Raw genomic sequence first — 16,213 nt, 5'->3', positions numbered from 1 at the left:
TGTAGATTGTGGAAAGTATAAGGTAGCATCTAGTCAAAGGAAGGGGGTCACTGGATATGTGTCCTTGGGGACTACATTGTGCTCTGACCTTTCCTGTACATTTTAATTCTTACTTCCTACTCTAGAGGCTTTTCCTTCATGCCCTCCCTGACTTGACAGAGTGAAACCTCTGAAAGCATGAGCAAAAGCAATCTTTCCTTCCTTAACTTGTTCTTTCAGGCATTTTGTCACAGTGAAGAAAACCTGAATTAATGGGAAAAGCTCAACTTCCTAAATCTCTCTCCTCCATACACAGTTAGCGGTGTTTCTTCTAGAGAACACTGACTGGTATAGACTTTATTGTCAAGAATTCTCAGAGAGGAGCAGAATCCTCAGGAATAGATTTCTGCATTGATTCTGGGGATTCTGATAAATCATAATCCACTGAATACTCCAGAAGTCAGAGAGATTAAAAGTGCAGGACACTACACAGCACACAGAGATGAGGAATTGCATCCAATATTCCTAATCAGATACTTACAAAGGGCATGTTTTGAGTGAACATGAATTTGATACCTGATAATATTTTTCAGACTAATAAGCTTAATGCTGAGCTGATTAATCCGGATACACCAGACTCATTGGTGGAAGAGAAGAATAAGTGTAATTCTTCAAATTTCTGTCTCTGGGGTTGTGTAAATCACATAGCATTTCCTACATCTGAATAATGGTCTTACTCCTGGGAACTGCAGGGAATGGATTTTGAAATCTATAGCCAGATTCCCACCCTGCCAACAGCTGAGTTATCAGTAATTTGGACACCCAGCCTTGCAGGTATCTGCTGGGGAAAAAAGGAATGATGTTGGTTGTGAAAGCAAGATCATAAACATTGGGATTAGGACAAGTGGTAAAACCCCAATGAAGCTGTGGACACTGAGTCCCTCAATTCTGGGAGGTGTCTGACAAGAAAAGCCTTTTCACTCAATCTTGGTCTTGCCCAAGAAAACTCAATGCTTTTCTGATATGGTTGTCCTGAAAGCCAACTTCATTCTCCACAGGCCCCATCCCACAATTGTTCTGTTTTTAAACTCTAGATGAGAAATCTCCTGAGCTTTCTGTCTTAGCATTACTTTCCTCTCTGGAATTTTTTTCTACCAATTCTAGTCAGCTTGGCATGGCTTCCCTATATCAGACTTGTGTCTTTTCAGCTTGTGGAGAGTTCTGAGGTCTGTACTCCACCTCACCCTGAGAACTCTTCCTGCAGATGGGTTACTCACCTCACCTCCTGTATTATCCTATTCCCAGGAACAATCTTTGCTTCTGCCTGTGTCAAATGGCTGAAAACTTGTCCTATGGATGTTGCCTATGTCTTAGCTGTTTTAGATGGGAAATTTAATATGTTACATTACTCCAGCCTAAGGGGAAGAATAATTTTACTCTTCATCTCATTCTTTTCATATATTTTTCCTCATAGGAAAGACACATAAGGTTAGAGTAGTACATAAACTATTTGTTCTGTAAACGTTAGACCATGACTTCAGAAACCATTTTCCCTTATCCCGAGTGGTAGTGAGTTAACCCTATGTAATATTTCTATTGTACTTGGAAATTGTCATTTCATTATAGCTTTGTGCTTCTGTGACATAGGTTTTTCCAAGTCTCCCCTCCCTGTATGGTATATGTGCACAATACATACCTTTCTGTACGCGTTCCTAAAAATGTGGCATTTTTGTGTGGAGGTTTTCAAAAAGAGAGGAGATTTATGTCACACAGGGGCATCTCCTTACTGAATTTTCTTTCTCAAGTTATTACTAATTTTCTCACTAAATGTGAAATGCAAAGCAAGATTGTATGTGAATACCTTTCAAACAAAACAGCATGCTCACTGTATCCAACCTCATTATTTGCTTTGATTATATACATTAGCAAATTTCATGGGAAAAGTACCCAAGGCTTCACTATAAGTGGCTCTTATTGTTTCTGAATATATTCTCAAATGTAATATTATTGCAATATTTGTGAGATATTAAAATTGAATGCTCTCATGAGAAATCTAAAATAAATTCATTTTCCACGTGTGAAACAACAGTAGCTTAAGTAAAATCACAGCCATGTAGTTGTAGAATCTGAAAGAATAAAGTACAAAGAAAAACCTCTTGGTTATGATAAATGATTAAATAAGCTACTTGTATGTGTATATGCATATGAACACGTACATATGCGTAAGTAAATATGTATATACCTACATAAAAAGATATTTATGGAAATATATGATGCATTTCAAATAATTACAAATGCTTGCAAAAATACTTTATAAAATTTATGATATCTATATAGAATACATTAGATATATAAATCTAAATGTAATTACTACAAATTGTAACATGTTCAATGTTGTATTGTGCTACATACAAGGATTGTTGTTTTTTTTATTTTCTTCTCATTACAATTACATATTTTCTTTAAAAAAAAAAAAGAAAGAAAGAGTACTTTTATTTTGGAGACAGTCTTGTTAGGTAGCTCAGGCTGACCTGGAATTTGTGATTTCATCTCCCCCTTTGGGAAAGCTGGGATTATAGATCTGTGTTCTTTACCCAGTGTGACAAATTTTCCTCATGTAAGTGGACATTAACCAATAAATATCTGTTCAGAATATGTGTAATATTTTATTTTTAAAACAGATTTTAAAGTGCTGGGGAGATGGCTTGGTAATTCAATTTTGCTGCACATGTGTGGGATTGGAGTTTGGGTGCCCAGCATTATGGGAAAAGCCTGAAAGTCCTGTGACCTGCATGTAATCCCAGTGCTTGGGGGTTGTCGACCGCAGATTCCCAGAGCAAACTGGCCAGCTACCCTGCTGAATTGCTGACATTTCAGTTCAGTAAGAGGCCTTGCCTCGGTAAATAAAATAGACAGTGAAAGACAAAGGCTACCCAAATCAACCTCCCACATCTAAATGTATAGGCACACACATGTACCCATACAGATGTAACACACACACACACACACACACACACACACACACACACGCATAAAAACAAAATCAAGCCCCATATACATGTGCACACACACACATGCATACACACAACATACACAGAAAAGATGCTCAGAAATCCCTACATATTATTAAAACTACTCAATGGTAGTTTAAAAAAATCTTGAAAGGGACCACTCAGATTAGAATATGTCTTTAAATCTCAGATTTTTTTTTCCTTTTATTTTATTTTACAATACCATTCAGTTCTACATATCAGCCACGGATTCCCTTGTTCTCCCCCCTCCTGCCCCCCTCCTGCCCCCCTCCTGTCCCCCTCCCCTTTCCCCCAGCCCACCCCCCATTCCAACCTCCTCCAGGGCAAAGTCTCCCCCCGAGGACTGAGATCAACCTGGTAGACTCAGTCCAGGCAGGTCCAGTGCCCTCCTCCCAGGCCGAGCCAAGCGACCCTGCATAAGCCCCAGGTTTCAAACAGCCAACTCATGCAATGAGCACAGGACCTGGTACCACTGCCTAGATGCCTCCCAAGCAGATCAAGCCAATCAACGGTCTCACCTCTTCAGAGGGCCTGATCCAGTTGGGGGCCCCTCAGCCTTTGGTTCATAGTTCATGTGTTTCCATTCATTTGGCTATTTGTACCTGTGCTTTATCCAACCTTGGTTTCAACAATTCTCGCTCATATAAACCCTCCTCTTTCTCGCTAATTAGACTCCCAGAGCTCTACCCAGGGCCTAGACGTGGATCTCTGCATCCAGATCCCTCAGTTGTTGGATGGGGTTTCTGGCACGACTATTAGGGTGTTTGGCCATCCCATCACAAGAGTAGGTCAGTTCCAGCTGTCTCTCGACCATTGCCAGCAGTCTATTGTGGGGGTATCTCTTCAGTTAAAATGATGTATATTTACTGTACATTTTCAATTGACAAGACCTTCTTTGCAACAATGATTAATTTGTTAATTTTTCTACTGGCAGTGGGTGGTGTCCGTAAGTTTTGAGTTTGTATGTCAAGCTCATTCACCTTATGCACAAAGCAGTGCAGGTATTTGTTCATACTGAGCATCATCATCATCATAAATGCAAAGGAGATGTGAAAATCCTGTGTCTTCTGCACATCGAATGCCTGATCCAGAATAGACCAGAAATTATTGTGAGGGAAGACCATGGAATGACAGCCAGGATGTAGCTTGGGAGACTGCATCCTCAGCTCTTGTCTGGAGGATGCAGAACATAATGCTGAAAAGACAGAAAGCCTTCCAGCCTGCTTCCTCGGCTCATTTCTGCTTCCGCCTCTGGTGTGGTTTATCTGCAGTCTAATACAGAGGCTTCACCTGCTTCCTGCTCTTGTGTTGTTTATCTGTAGTCCAATGATGCTTCACCACTAGCAACAGCATCGGATCAGGGCACTCCAACAGAAGATGACATCATGCACCGCACTTTCAGCTCAATATGTAGTTAGTGCGCTAACCCTATGCACATTCCAAGTTGGTGGCTCAGGGCTCCAGTTGTTTTCTGTTTTTGCTTTTCTTTTCCCCTCATGATCACCTGGGTTACTAGGGGATCTGAAGCTTACTGCTACTGCCCAGCATCTTAAGACAGTACTGCATTCCCCATGGCTAGCCCAGTAAAGATGAAAATTCCAGTGTCTGGAGTGCAGGTGCTACTGAATGTACACGATTTTGCTCTCTAACATAAAATAGGGAAGAAATGTAAATCCAACTATTTTAAGGCAGCACTTGTGAGTGCTTTAAGCTTCTGGAACACGTCTGTCTCTCTGCTGAGAAAGTTCTCCCAGCCCTGTGCCCTGCTCATGCCACCCCACTTGGCTGGCTTGCCCTGGGTGAGTGCAGTTTCCTAATAGAGCGTTTTACACAGGATTAATTCATTCTGGCTTTGGCTGGCAACGTTCCCAGTTTTCAGTGTGGAAAAAGCCCACACTTAGCATGTGAGAGAAAGGGTCCAGCAGCTGGAATATCCGTCTCTGCTGACCTCTCTCGAAGTCCTCAGAGGCTTGTCATCTCTAGGCCTGGCAGCTCTGTCAGCCTCCCTCCAAAAGGGAGCAGGCATCAATGATGAAAATATGTGTTTCTTTCTATAACAAGTGGGAAGCTATAATGTGGACTCAAGGGACCCTCATTACTAATATTGGAGTATTTTTTTTTACAACCATTGAGCTAACTGTTTCTACATCTAATTGAGATGAAAATTCCCCCATTGAAAGCCTCGGTGGGATTTTACCTCCTCTGTCCATTGTGTGGCATAGGGACTAAATCATCTCAATGTCATCAAACCATATGTGTTGGTGCCTTAGCTGCCTGCGCCTGTGGTAGGTGCAGCAAAGAGCAGGTTACAGGCAGAATCTTGCATAGCAGTTTTCAGTGAGGCTAACAAATGTGGAGCATGTCCTTGCTTTGCTCATTATTTCTCAACCAGGAAGACACTACTGACAAAAGAACTTATGCTCTTTAAGGAAAACCACTTCCAGCATGACTCTTTCCCTGTTTTCCATTTGCTTTGAATTCTCATTTGAAATTAGTGTGTTAGCTTCTTGTTGGTATGGACAATACCTGAGACAATCAACATAACAAAGGAGGGTTAAATTTGAATCATCATTTCAGGGGTTCTGGTCTATGCTTAACTGGATCTGTTACTTGGGCCTATGTGGAATGAGCTGACCACCTTATACTGAGTGGGAAGTAACAGGAGAGAGAGGCTGGCACCAAACATCCCTAGTAAGAGCACATCCCAGTGACCTAACTTCCACTTTCTTAGCTCCATGTCTTAACGGTTCTACTATCTTGCAAAAGTGCCATGAGCAGAGAATCACAGCTTTAATATATAGGCTGTTGGAGGATTCTCAGGAGCCAAACAGGTTCACTATAGTGGATCATGCTCATCCCTGCAGTGTGTTTCCTCATACCTGGGCCATGTTGCTGTGCTCAGATCTTCAATTCTCACCCCAACTATTCAGCCTGTGCCATGTGATGGCTCCTCTCCTATTTTTCCTCCTTACCTCTTCTTAAAATGTGTATTTTTAAAACTCAACAGCTTCACCCAGCCTTCATTTTCTCAGTTAAACTGCCTTCATAGCGAGCTCATATCATGTCATTCTGGTGTCTTCTAGCAGCTCAATTTCTTAGAGCAGCCATGCTTTCCTTGGCTCCAGGAAAGAGTCTATAGTGAGCCTGAGACATCCTACACATCCAAAGCCCTGTGGCTCATGAAGCCTGCCTCTGAACATGGTGGTGTAGGAAAAAGAAAGTGCCCCCTTTTTAGGAATGGTCTGGATCTGCTGTCGAAGCTGAAAGTATAGCTCCCAAAACAGGTATGATCCAGGTGGTGAGGGGACAGAAACCTTTGGCTCATGCGGCCCCAGTTTGTCATCATCATATCTGACTGTTCACCCTGTCATTACTCTTCTTGTGGAGGCAGTGTATGCACTGGGATCTTGTCCAGAAACATGAGATTTTCTTTCCTTGCCGTATCTATGGAAGAATCAATGTGCTGCAATGAGTCTGAACTGTCCTCTGGCCTGGGGGAGGGGGGTGAGCATGGCCAGCACAACTTATATATAAAAATAGGTAGAATAAATATATAATAAATACATTACCTGAAAACTGAATGTAAATATTCATCTAAAACTGACCATACATTAAAATACTATCCATATTTTAGAAAATATTTCTTCACATTTATTGCTAATTTACATTCCAAAAAAAGTCTCCATATTGATCTCTTATAACACATTACTTGGTATTATTGTTGCCTCATTTTTAATGAAACTAGAATAATGAATAGATATGAGATTTAATGCTGTAGTGGTTTGAAAGAAAACGGCCCCCTAAGAGGCACTAATGGGAGGTGTAGCTTTGTTGAGGAAAAATGTCACTGTGGAGGCGGGCTTTGAGGTCTCATCTATGCTTAAACCATGCCCAGTAGCTCAGTTCACAACCTGGTTGCCTGCAAGATATAGCACTCCCAGCTCCTTCTCCAGCACCATGCCTGCCTGCAGACCACCATGTCCCGCCATGATGATAACAGACTAAACCTCTGAAACTGTAAGCCACCCAGTTAAAAGTTTTCCTTTGTAAGAGTTGCCGTGGTCTCGATGTCTCTTCCCCAAAACAGAAACCTTAACTAAGACAAATGCCTCATTTCTGCTCTATGTAAGACCATTTCTTAAGTTGGATCACAAAGCAAAATAAAGAACATATAATTTTTTTGGGCATTTCCAACAGTAACTTTGAACAAAATAAAATCACCCACTCCCTCCACCAATCACTTGAAATATTTTTCCGTAAATGATTTTACAATTAAGACAAATGTGGACATATTAAAGAAAATGGAGAAAAAACCCACTGTCAGGGAATACAATTTATCTTATTAGGTATAAAAATATAAAAAATCGCCGGGCGGTGGTGGCGCACGCCTTTAATCCCAGCACTTGGGAGGCAGAGCCAGGCGGATCTCTGAGTTCAGGGCCAGCCTGGGCTACCAAGTGAGCTCCAGGAAAGGCACAAAGCTACACAGAGAAACCCTGTCTCGAAAAACCAAATATATATATATATATATATATATATATATATATATATATATATATATATATATATATATAAAATCTAGTTTTTAAGGAGTTTCTGTCAATTTTAATTATATTAGAAATCTGAATGTCATGTTCAAGTACAAAAGTTATAAAAAGTTAGTGGCAGACTAATTGCACAAGAAGCAAGTTCATTTAAAAATGTGAATGGCATAAAGAAAAGCAATAACCATGGTCATGGACCCTCACATGAAACAACTTTGGAAATTATTTAGTATGCTTCAGAAATACTTCCCAGATAACTACCTGTCTAATTGTATTTTGTTCCCAAGGGCAGGTATTTAAGGGACACATATTATGTTGAATGGGGTACATCAACAGGACAGATCTAACAGTATATTCACATTCATCATGTATTTAAGGATTAGAGTTGCCTTTTGAAACTATTTAGTACTTTGCATGCAATATGAACATTTAGTACGCTTGATGGTATTTGAACATGAGACTCCTTGTATATCCATCTCCTTGATAGTATTGAACTTGAGACCCCTTGGATATCCATCTGAATTACTTCCTGTCCTAACAATGTGTCACTCATGAAGACCTGTTATACCACAGTTCAAATACAAATTCAATATTCCTTGACTTATGATGAGGGTATGTATGTCTTGATAAACCCATCAAATGCAGGACCTATTATAAATAAAAAAAATGCATTTACTACATCCATCTTAATGAATATCACAGCTTAGCAATGGTACAGAGTAGAGTATGGAATATTTTCCTTTTTCAATGTAGGATGGATTGGAGCTTCAACTCCCTGGATTTGCCAAGCATCCATGAGAGTGTGGTAATGTGTATTGTTAGCTCAAAGAAAGATACAATCCAAAGTCCAAGCTTGATTTCTCATATGTGATCTCTCTCTTACATTACTGTAAAGTGAAAAATAAAATCCCAGGTTGGACCATCATCATGAGGATACTGTCTGTTCTGCACTGTGACCAGTGCATAACAGAATGGGAATTTGACTTGACAACTATAATATTCTTCCTATGGTTGATTGGTTAATACCAAGACTAGAATGTGATGGATGAAGTAACATTACAGATCTCCTTCTGAGGTTCTCATCAGACATTTGTTAACAGGGCATTGGTGGTGATGAATGAAAAACCATCTTTCCAATTCCTGGAGGAAATATTTTAAAAGGTCTTTAGATTAATTTGTTCTATGTATCAATATGTCTGAACATTGAGATTCAGATATGAAGGGTGGCCTAGACAGTTCAGAATAAAGTGACGGCAGTTATGCATGAAGGAGACGCCATGCATCATCATTACAAGGGGCTTATTAAATCCAGGAGGAGTCAGCCTGTTGCTACTCCCTCTGTTTTCTAGTCCTTAAACAGACCAGCTTCCCAGAATTAAAACTTATATCAGCCAGTATTTCCAACCCACAACAACGTTAGTACCCCAGAATGAGTCACGAGGCATCATACACAGTCTTCCTTTTCCTTCTCTCATTTATCTTGGCCTTTCTGTTTCTTAATTTAAATATCATAAATGCTTCATAAAATACTAAATGGTTATTTTTTTAAATTGTAACACCATGGGTTTCTGCAAACAGTCTCTGATATATATATATGTGTGTGTGTGTGTGTGTGTGTGTGTGTGTGTGTGTGTGTGTGTGTGCTTGTGAGCAGAGAAAGACTGACTAAGAGGACAAAATGCAGCTTTCAGAGGTGCTCTGAGGCACCACCATCCAAGTTCAGGATCTCATTATCTCTTGATTCCTCTATCTCTAGTCTCCCCTTGTGCTGGTTTATCTTTCACACTCCCGCCACAGTGCCCTTTATAAAATGCTAATTTGGCCTTGTTTCTCCTGTGCTCAAGGTCTTTCAGGATGAAACAGCAACTTGCTCAGCAGGCTTCCGGCCTTAACTGTATCCACTCCTGGTTCCCATGCTCCTCTCTGGCCTGACCTGGCTCTCAGATTGACAGAACACTGTTAACCCCAGCACATGCCTGTGCTATCCTTGGTCTGACTGTTGTCCCCCACCCCACTCTTTATGGAAGTCTCTTCATTTGTGACTACCAGGGGATCTATCTGCCTCACAGTCCTCTAGCGTGTCTTCCTTTAGACAATTTGCTTCTGCATAAAGGCCTTTGAGATGTATTGTAGTTAGGTAAGTCAAACAAATTTTCAACTTCATCCTCATGATCTGGAATACAAAAATACCTTATTTTTTTAATGGCTGTTTTAAATGCTTATAAAGTGAGTCTCAGAAAAAAAGAAAATGATTGGCTTATGTAAATCGGCTGAAAGAATTTTGAGAAAAGAGAGGTTGGGGCTGATTGAAATGGCTTGATCTTTATAAGCAGACTGTCATACAGTTTATTTTCATTTTCATCATGGAAATGTTCATTCTGTTATCTTTGACCTTTGCACTCTTACTTCCCATAACTATGCTTTTAAACAGGCTAATATAGGAAAACAGCAACAAATTCCATCTTTGTCCATGTTTTCACCAGATGATTAAGGTTTCTTGAGGAAATATATATATTTGGTTCTGAGATATGGTAATACTTTCATGATCTCCCTTAGTAATATTTATGAGACAGGAGATGGAAATCTGTTCTTCCAAAGTGTGTTTACTTAAGTCCTCATCTCTGGGGTGATGATGGTAGAAAGTGGGGTGTGAAGGCTAGAGAGAAATGCAGCAGTTAAAACTACCATCCTTTTCATGGAGGACCAGGGTTTAGTTCCCAGCACCTACATGTTAGCTCACAACCATCTGTAATCATCCCAGGTCCAAGAGATTTGATGTTCTCTTTTGACTTTGTCAGGTACTAGGCAATTCCATGATACATAAACATATATACATGCAATTGAAAAATTCAAACACATAACAATAAATAAATATTTCCCTGTATGAGGAGTAGTTAGCCAATACATTTGGTGTGTGTGTGTGTGTGTGTGTGTGTGTGTGTGTGTGTGTGTGTGTGTGTGTGTGTGTGTTGTTGGGGCTTTGGTTTGGTTTGGTATCTTTTGTCTTTTTTGGTTTTGTTTGTTTGTTTTGACTTTTTTGAGGGAGAGAGAAACAGAATATGAAGTTGGGTAGGTAGAAAGATGGGCAAGATCTAGGAGGAGTTATGAAAGGGGAAATAATATGATAAAATATATTATATGAAAAAATTTAAATCCAATTTTAAAAAAATAAACAGCCACATAAAGAAAGGAATGGAATGGAGTCAAGAGCTTCACAGAGAGTCCCTAAATAACTCTCTCACCCCTTCTCCCATGTGAGGATAGAGAACGAAGTTAATATCCAGGAACCAAAACTTGGATTCTTACCAGGCACTGGATCTGCTGCCACCCCAGGACTGACTGGCTTCACCCAGGTATGGAATAGATAAGAGACAAGATACAGAATGGGATGACAGGGCTAAGAGAGGCCGTAGCGCTATCTGGCTGCCCTCCAAAAAGGCAGTAGATCTTAGAGACAAGTAGATGCCATTGGTATGACTTGGGTTAGTTATTTGGAAGAGAGCTTCCAAAAGTCTCTCTTATGTTGTCCCATCAGAAGAATGTCACTTTTGCTGAACAGTTTCATGGCATTAAGAGGGTTTGGTTTTATCTGGGGAACAAGAGGGAACCAACACACCAGAAGCTTTCTGCAATTGGACTTTAGCACTCAATACTTTATCTTTTTTTTTTTTTTTTTTTTTTTTTTTTGGTTTTATGAGACAGGGTTTCTCTGTGTAGCTTTGTGCCTTTGACTTTCCTGGAACTCACTTGGTAGCCCGGGCTGGCCTCGAACTCACAGAGATCCGCCTGGCTCTGCCTCCCGAGTGCTGGGATTAAAGGCGTTCACCACCACCGCCCGGCCTCAATACTTTATCTTATGAGCCACTTTTCTGGAAGCACAAAGTTCTTCATGAGAGAGAGAGTGAGAGAGAAAGAGAGAGAGACACACACAGACACAGACACAGACAGAGACAGAGACAGATAATTCCACTGGGTGTGAAAATTGTTACTTAGTTGTTTCTAAGAAACTAGCCAGAAAATAGAAGGACCACTGCTCTTTTGAAGGCAAGAGGCCCAAGCTTTAGTTTCTCTTCTAGTTTATTTAATCTATGACAATGAAAGGATGTCTCCTTTTCACCGGAGCAGCTCATTCTCCCTGTAAATATCAGGACAATCCCGGCCAAAAAAAAAAAAAAAAGGTGAATTATAATTTAAAATATGTCTGTGAACCAGCAGAGGGTCAGGTGCTGACACAGTGGGGTGAGGGGATGGGGGAGTGCTGACGCTGAACTTGTTGATAATACCGTCACCTGGTGTATGTGTTGACATTGACATTGACAGAAGGGCAGATTGGGTATTTCAGAGAGAGTAGTGATAATCATAATGACAAAAAATAACGGGCGTACAACCAGGAGTTGAGGAAAAAGCTCAAAATGGAGCTACTGCTTGGTGACATGGGACATGGGTGCTGTGCATTCTGACCCATTCAAGTTATTGCCATGGTGATGGGAGACATCATGCACATGGAGACTAGGGACAAATTGGAGATGGCAAGACATTCACCTTGCTTGCCCCTGAAATTCCAGCAAAGGGAATTATAAGGCTGTGGCTCACAACATATTAAAGATACTATATTGAAGAGGATTTGCTTTCAGCACTAGGGAATGTTCTGAAAATTAGCGCCTGCTAGCAAGGTCTTAGGGCTAAAGAAGGAAGGGAAATGGACAACCGCTCTGGGGTCGTAAACAAAGGCTTTTGCAGTTAATGAGTATTGATTATTTTAAGCACAGGCAAGTCTGAAGAGTTAAAATATGGAGATTTTATATTTTAAATCACATAAAGGAGAAACATTAACTCTGGGATACTTCTTAATTCTTCATAGTGTAGTATATAAAGGAGTGGAAAGAGGTGGAAATAATTCAAAAGACAGAAGCAATTTATACTCAGTTTTGATTTTTTTAAAGTAACTTTTAAAACCATTGTTACCTAACTTTCTGTATCATTCTCTATAGGGAAAGATGTCTGCCTGTCTTCACGTAGCATTAAGGGCTTAAATATAATACTGATTTATTTTACTTCTAATTAACATCAAATGATTTCATTGTCTTAGATTTACTCCTAACTGGTTTAAGGTCCTATGATTATAGAAACTATTTAAGAACCACCTGATAATTTGGTTAGGTTTGAGGTATTGAAACAACCAGCGGGGAAAGAAAACTTTTGGCATCAGATAAAGGTTGATACCGTCAAAAGTACAAACAAGTGCGTTTTGCTGGGTAGAAGGATTGCACACAAATAACTTAAGACAGACTCACAAAATCTTTATCAATGCTTTGAAGAAGAGGACATCCATCAAATTTATAAAACAACAAATCTATGCAATTTCTCATTTTTTTTTCTGGCAAGAGTCAAAATGAGAAACTTCAGTATATCATGGTGAGTAAATGTCCTTGTTTTTCTACACCTTTAGATGGTCTTATACTCTGTCACTGCTCTGTTCAAAAGCCTTGTCAGGCATGAATCCCCAGTCTATATGAGAAGATGCCCTTTCCTCATGCAATGCTCCCAACATAGTTCAAGCATACAGAGAATATTTGCTCTTCTTTAATTGCCTCCCATCCATATCTTCCACTTGCTCAAGTCAAATACACACATACATGCAGTATACCTCCCTCATCATCATGCACACACCTCTATACACAGGACACAAAACAACTTTATGCATAAAAGGAAGGTGGGTTAATTTCAGACGGAGGGAGCAGATACAAACACAATCAGTCTTAAATCTCATTATCACCTCTTCTGTACTGGTGGTGAAAAGAAGAGTCAGAAAAAAATATGTATTTAGTTCTAGAGTATGTAAGGGTGCCTGTGATTTGATTTTGTTCATTTAAATTCCTGGTGAAAAACAGTAACATATGCATCTATAATTATTAGATACACTCATGTTTCATATTCTTATTCTCCACTGTGGAAAAGAAAGCTAGCTGGTAGGCTGACTTTATTCATTCTCTTGTCTGAATTATTAACGTCCAGCCCCTGAGGTCCGTAGACTGCATCAGGCTTTCTTTTGCAGCTGGAACTCTATACTTTGACTTCTCATCAGTTCGATAATGATCTCCATATCCACCATGGTCTGTTGTCATCTACATGGCCAAATTTTATGTGATTGATGCAGACAAATCTAGGAGGAGCCTTATTCTAAAGACTTCTGTGGGGCAAGGGCAAGAAGAAGAGGGGTCTCCAATAAATATAAGTGGTTATGATCCTATGTGTTGTTAGAATTCTATCTCCCTTCTCGCCTCACCCTTCCCCATCCCTCTTTTCCCTTCTTTCTTTTTCTATATCTTTCTTTTATTCTCTTTCCCTTCCTTCCTTCCTTCTGTCCCTCCCTCCCTCCCTCCCTCCCTCCCTCCCTCCCTTACTATCTTTCTTTGTCTCTTTCTTTCAGTGGTGGAGGTCAACCAATTACTTCAGCCAAGTGCTCTACCACCAAGTCACATTTCAATCCTAAACATCCTTACATCTTTACTTTTCCTATAAACTAGTTGTGTGGGAGAAGACAACCATATTTTTCTCTGAGGATGAATCATAAACCTTTTGAAGTTAGTACACTAGGTAATAAGTACCACATATGATTTAAAGCTATTAACTAGATATATTTAATGTGAGATTCTTTAATCTTATCTGAAACAGACTCCCTCAATGGTATTGAAAGTCTCAAAGAGCTTAACTTTTTCCTCTTTTTTGAGCAGGTGTTCTATCCCTAAAAAAATCTTCAGAGCACTGATTGATTGCAATCAAGAATGCTGCTTGTTTTAACCTTATTCTGGAGGTCTCAAAGAAAATCATCTGATGATAAACACAATGTAAATTTCACAGTTTTCTGTTACTAATTTGTAGGAAAAGGAGATGTAAATAAACTAAAGACACAAAAGATAAAGTGTGGAAACCATGAGTATTCTGGAAACCTAGAAAGTAATTCCAAATGTGCATTCCTGGGTGTGGAACTGGTTAATAGGCTTTTAAGTGTTTATTTAAGATATGCAATAAATGTAAGGACTTAAGTCACCAAAAAAAAAAAAAAAAGAAAAAGAAAAAGAAAAAGAAAAAGAAAAAGAAAAGAAAAGAAAATTTCTACCAAAGCCACCCTAATGAGCTGAAGTTAATTCATCCCAACTTTCACATACGCCTTTGTGGGCAGTTGGCCAGGCCCAGAACATTATCTGTTTGACTCATTGAGTCCCTGCCGCTAATGGAATTTAGCTCCATGTTTGTTGTTGCCACGGTGATGTGATATTCTCAGGCATGTCATGTTCACAGATCAGTAGCAGCGGCATGCTTGCAGACACGCAGCAGCTCTCAGCCTTTGACCATCCCCAGGAATTCACTCTGCAGCCAGCTGCCAGGAAGGAAGTGGGCTCTGGAAAGGAACACCCGGCTGGGGGAGAGGGCCCTGCCTTCTCTCTTTGTCGCTGTGATGCCATTGTCATTAAAATAACCTTGAGTTTTCATGAATTCACTCATTCACAAACACTGTCAAAGAAGGTACAAGAGTTCAAGAGAATCCCGAGGGTCAAAGAGAGGACTAGTTTTAAATCTGTGCCCATTGAACCTGGAAATGACATCGTCTGCTGTTAGATATAATCTTATTCTTACCATAGCAAATCAAATCGTGCTGACTGGCACCAACGTCCAGGCGATTCAGCACCATGAAAGGTTACTGGGAGCAAAGGGGTCATATCCTTTGTGGCACCACTCTGAGAAATAGACACAGACATGTGTGGGAATATTCTACAAAGAATGGATTCCTCCCACAGTGAAAAGCAAGCCCTGCCAGCCATCTATAAAGGGAGAGGGCATTCTACGCCAGGGCTATTTTCATGTTTCCAGCCAAAGTTACAATTACTGCGTTTCTGAGCTCTAAAATGTTTGAAGAAGTCACAGGTATTGTACAAGAGTTGCAGATAAGAAGTGACAAGGAGTAGGAAAACATGAATTTTCTGAAAAGTATTTTTGCCCTTCTATTAAATTATGCATAATTTTCACAAGGTGTGAAATTTACAAGCAAAACGGGCAGATTTAAGAGCATTTGTATAAATGTTTGTCAGTATTGTCTGATGAAGGATCAAAGGTTAATTATTACAACCCAGCTTCACTACATTCAGGATTCTCCCTTGTGCAGGGGCTTCTGCTCCTTCCTGAGAATGTGGGAACAGGAAACACCACCAACTCACTGGGCTGAATGGGCAGTACATGGGCAGATGGGAAGCTTAGGCACATACAGATTTAGGTTGAAATTGGAATTCAAAACAAAGATTTCCACCAAGAGATTAGTCCTGCATTCATGTTCTTTGGACATAGGATGGGATGGAGAGGATACCATGGACAAATGAGGGTTTAGCTTTTCTATGTGTTTGTTTTGCTATATAATCCAAAATGCTATCTTCCTTCCTGCCTCTCTCCTCCCACTTCTGAAGGGTGGAAGAGTTTTTGAAATAAGATGTCCTAGGCATTTTCTGTCACCCCCGACTGAAGGAATATTGTGGACACATGACAATTGTGACAGCCAAGTGACAATCTGCTAAGTGTGAATCTTGACTGGCAGAGTTCCTCAGGTTCATTACTTTATCAATGGTAGCTTGATATTAGGCCCATAAATATGTAGGCTCATAATTT

Source organism: Peromyscus maniculatus, chromosome 21 (genome assembly GCF_049852395.1).
Source record: "Peromyscus maniculatus bairdii isolate BWxNUB_F1_BW_parent chromosome 21, HU_Pman_BW_mat_3.1, whole genome shotgun sequence".
Lineage (NCBI taxonomy): Eukaryota > Metazoa > Chordata > Mammalia > Rodentia > Cricetidae > Peromyscus > Peromyscus maniculatus.
This window is presented reverse-complemented; position numbering follows the sequence as displayed.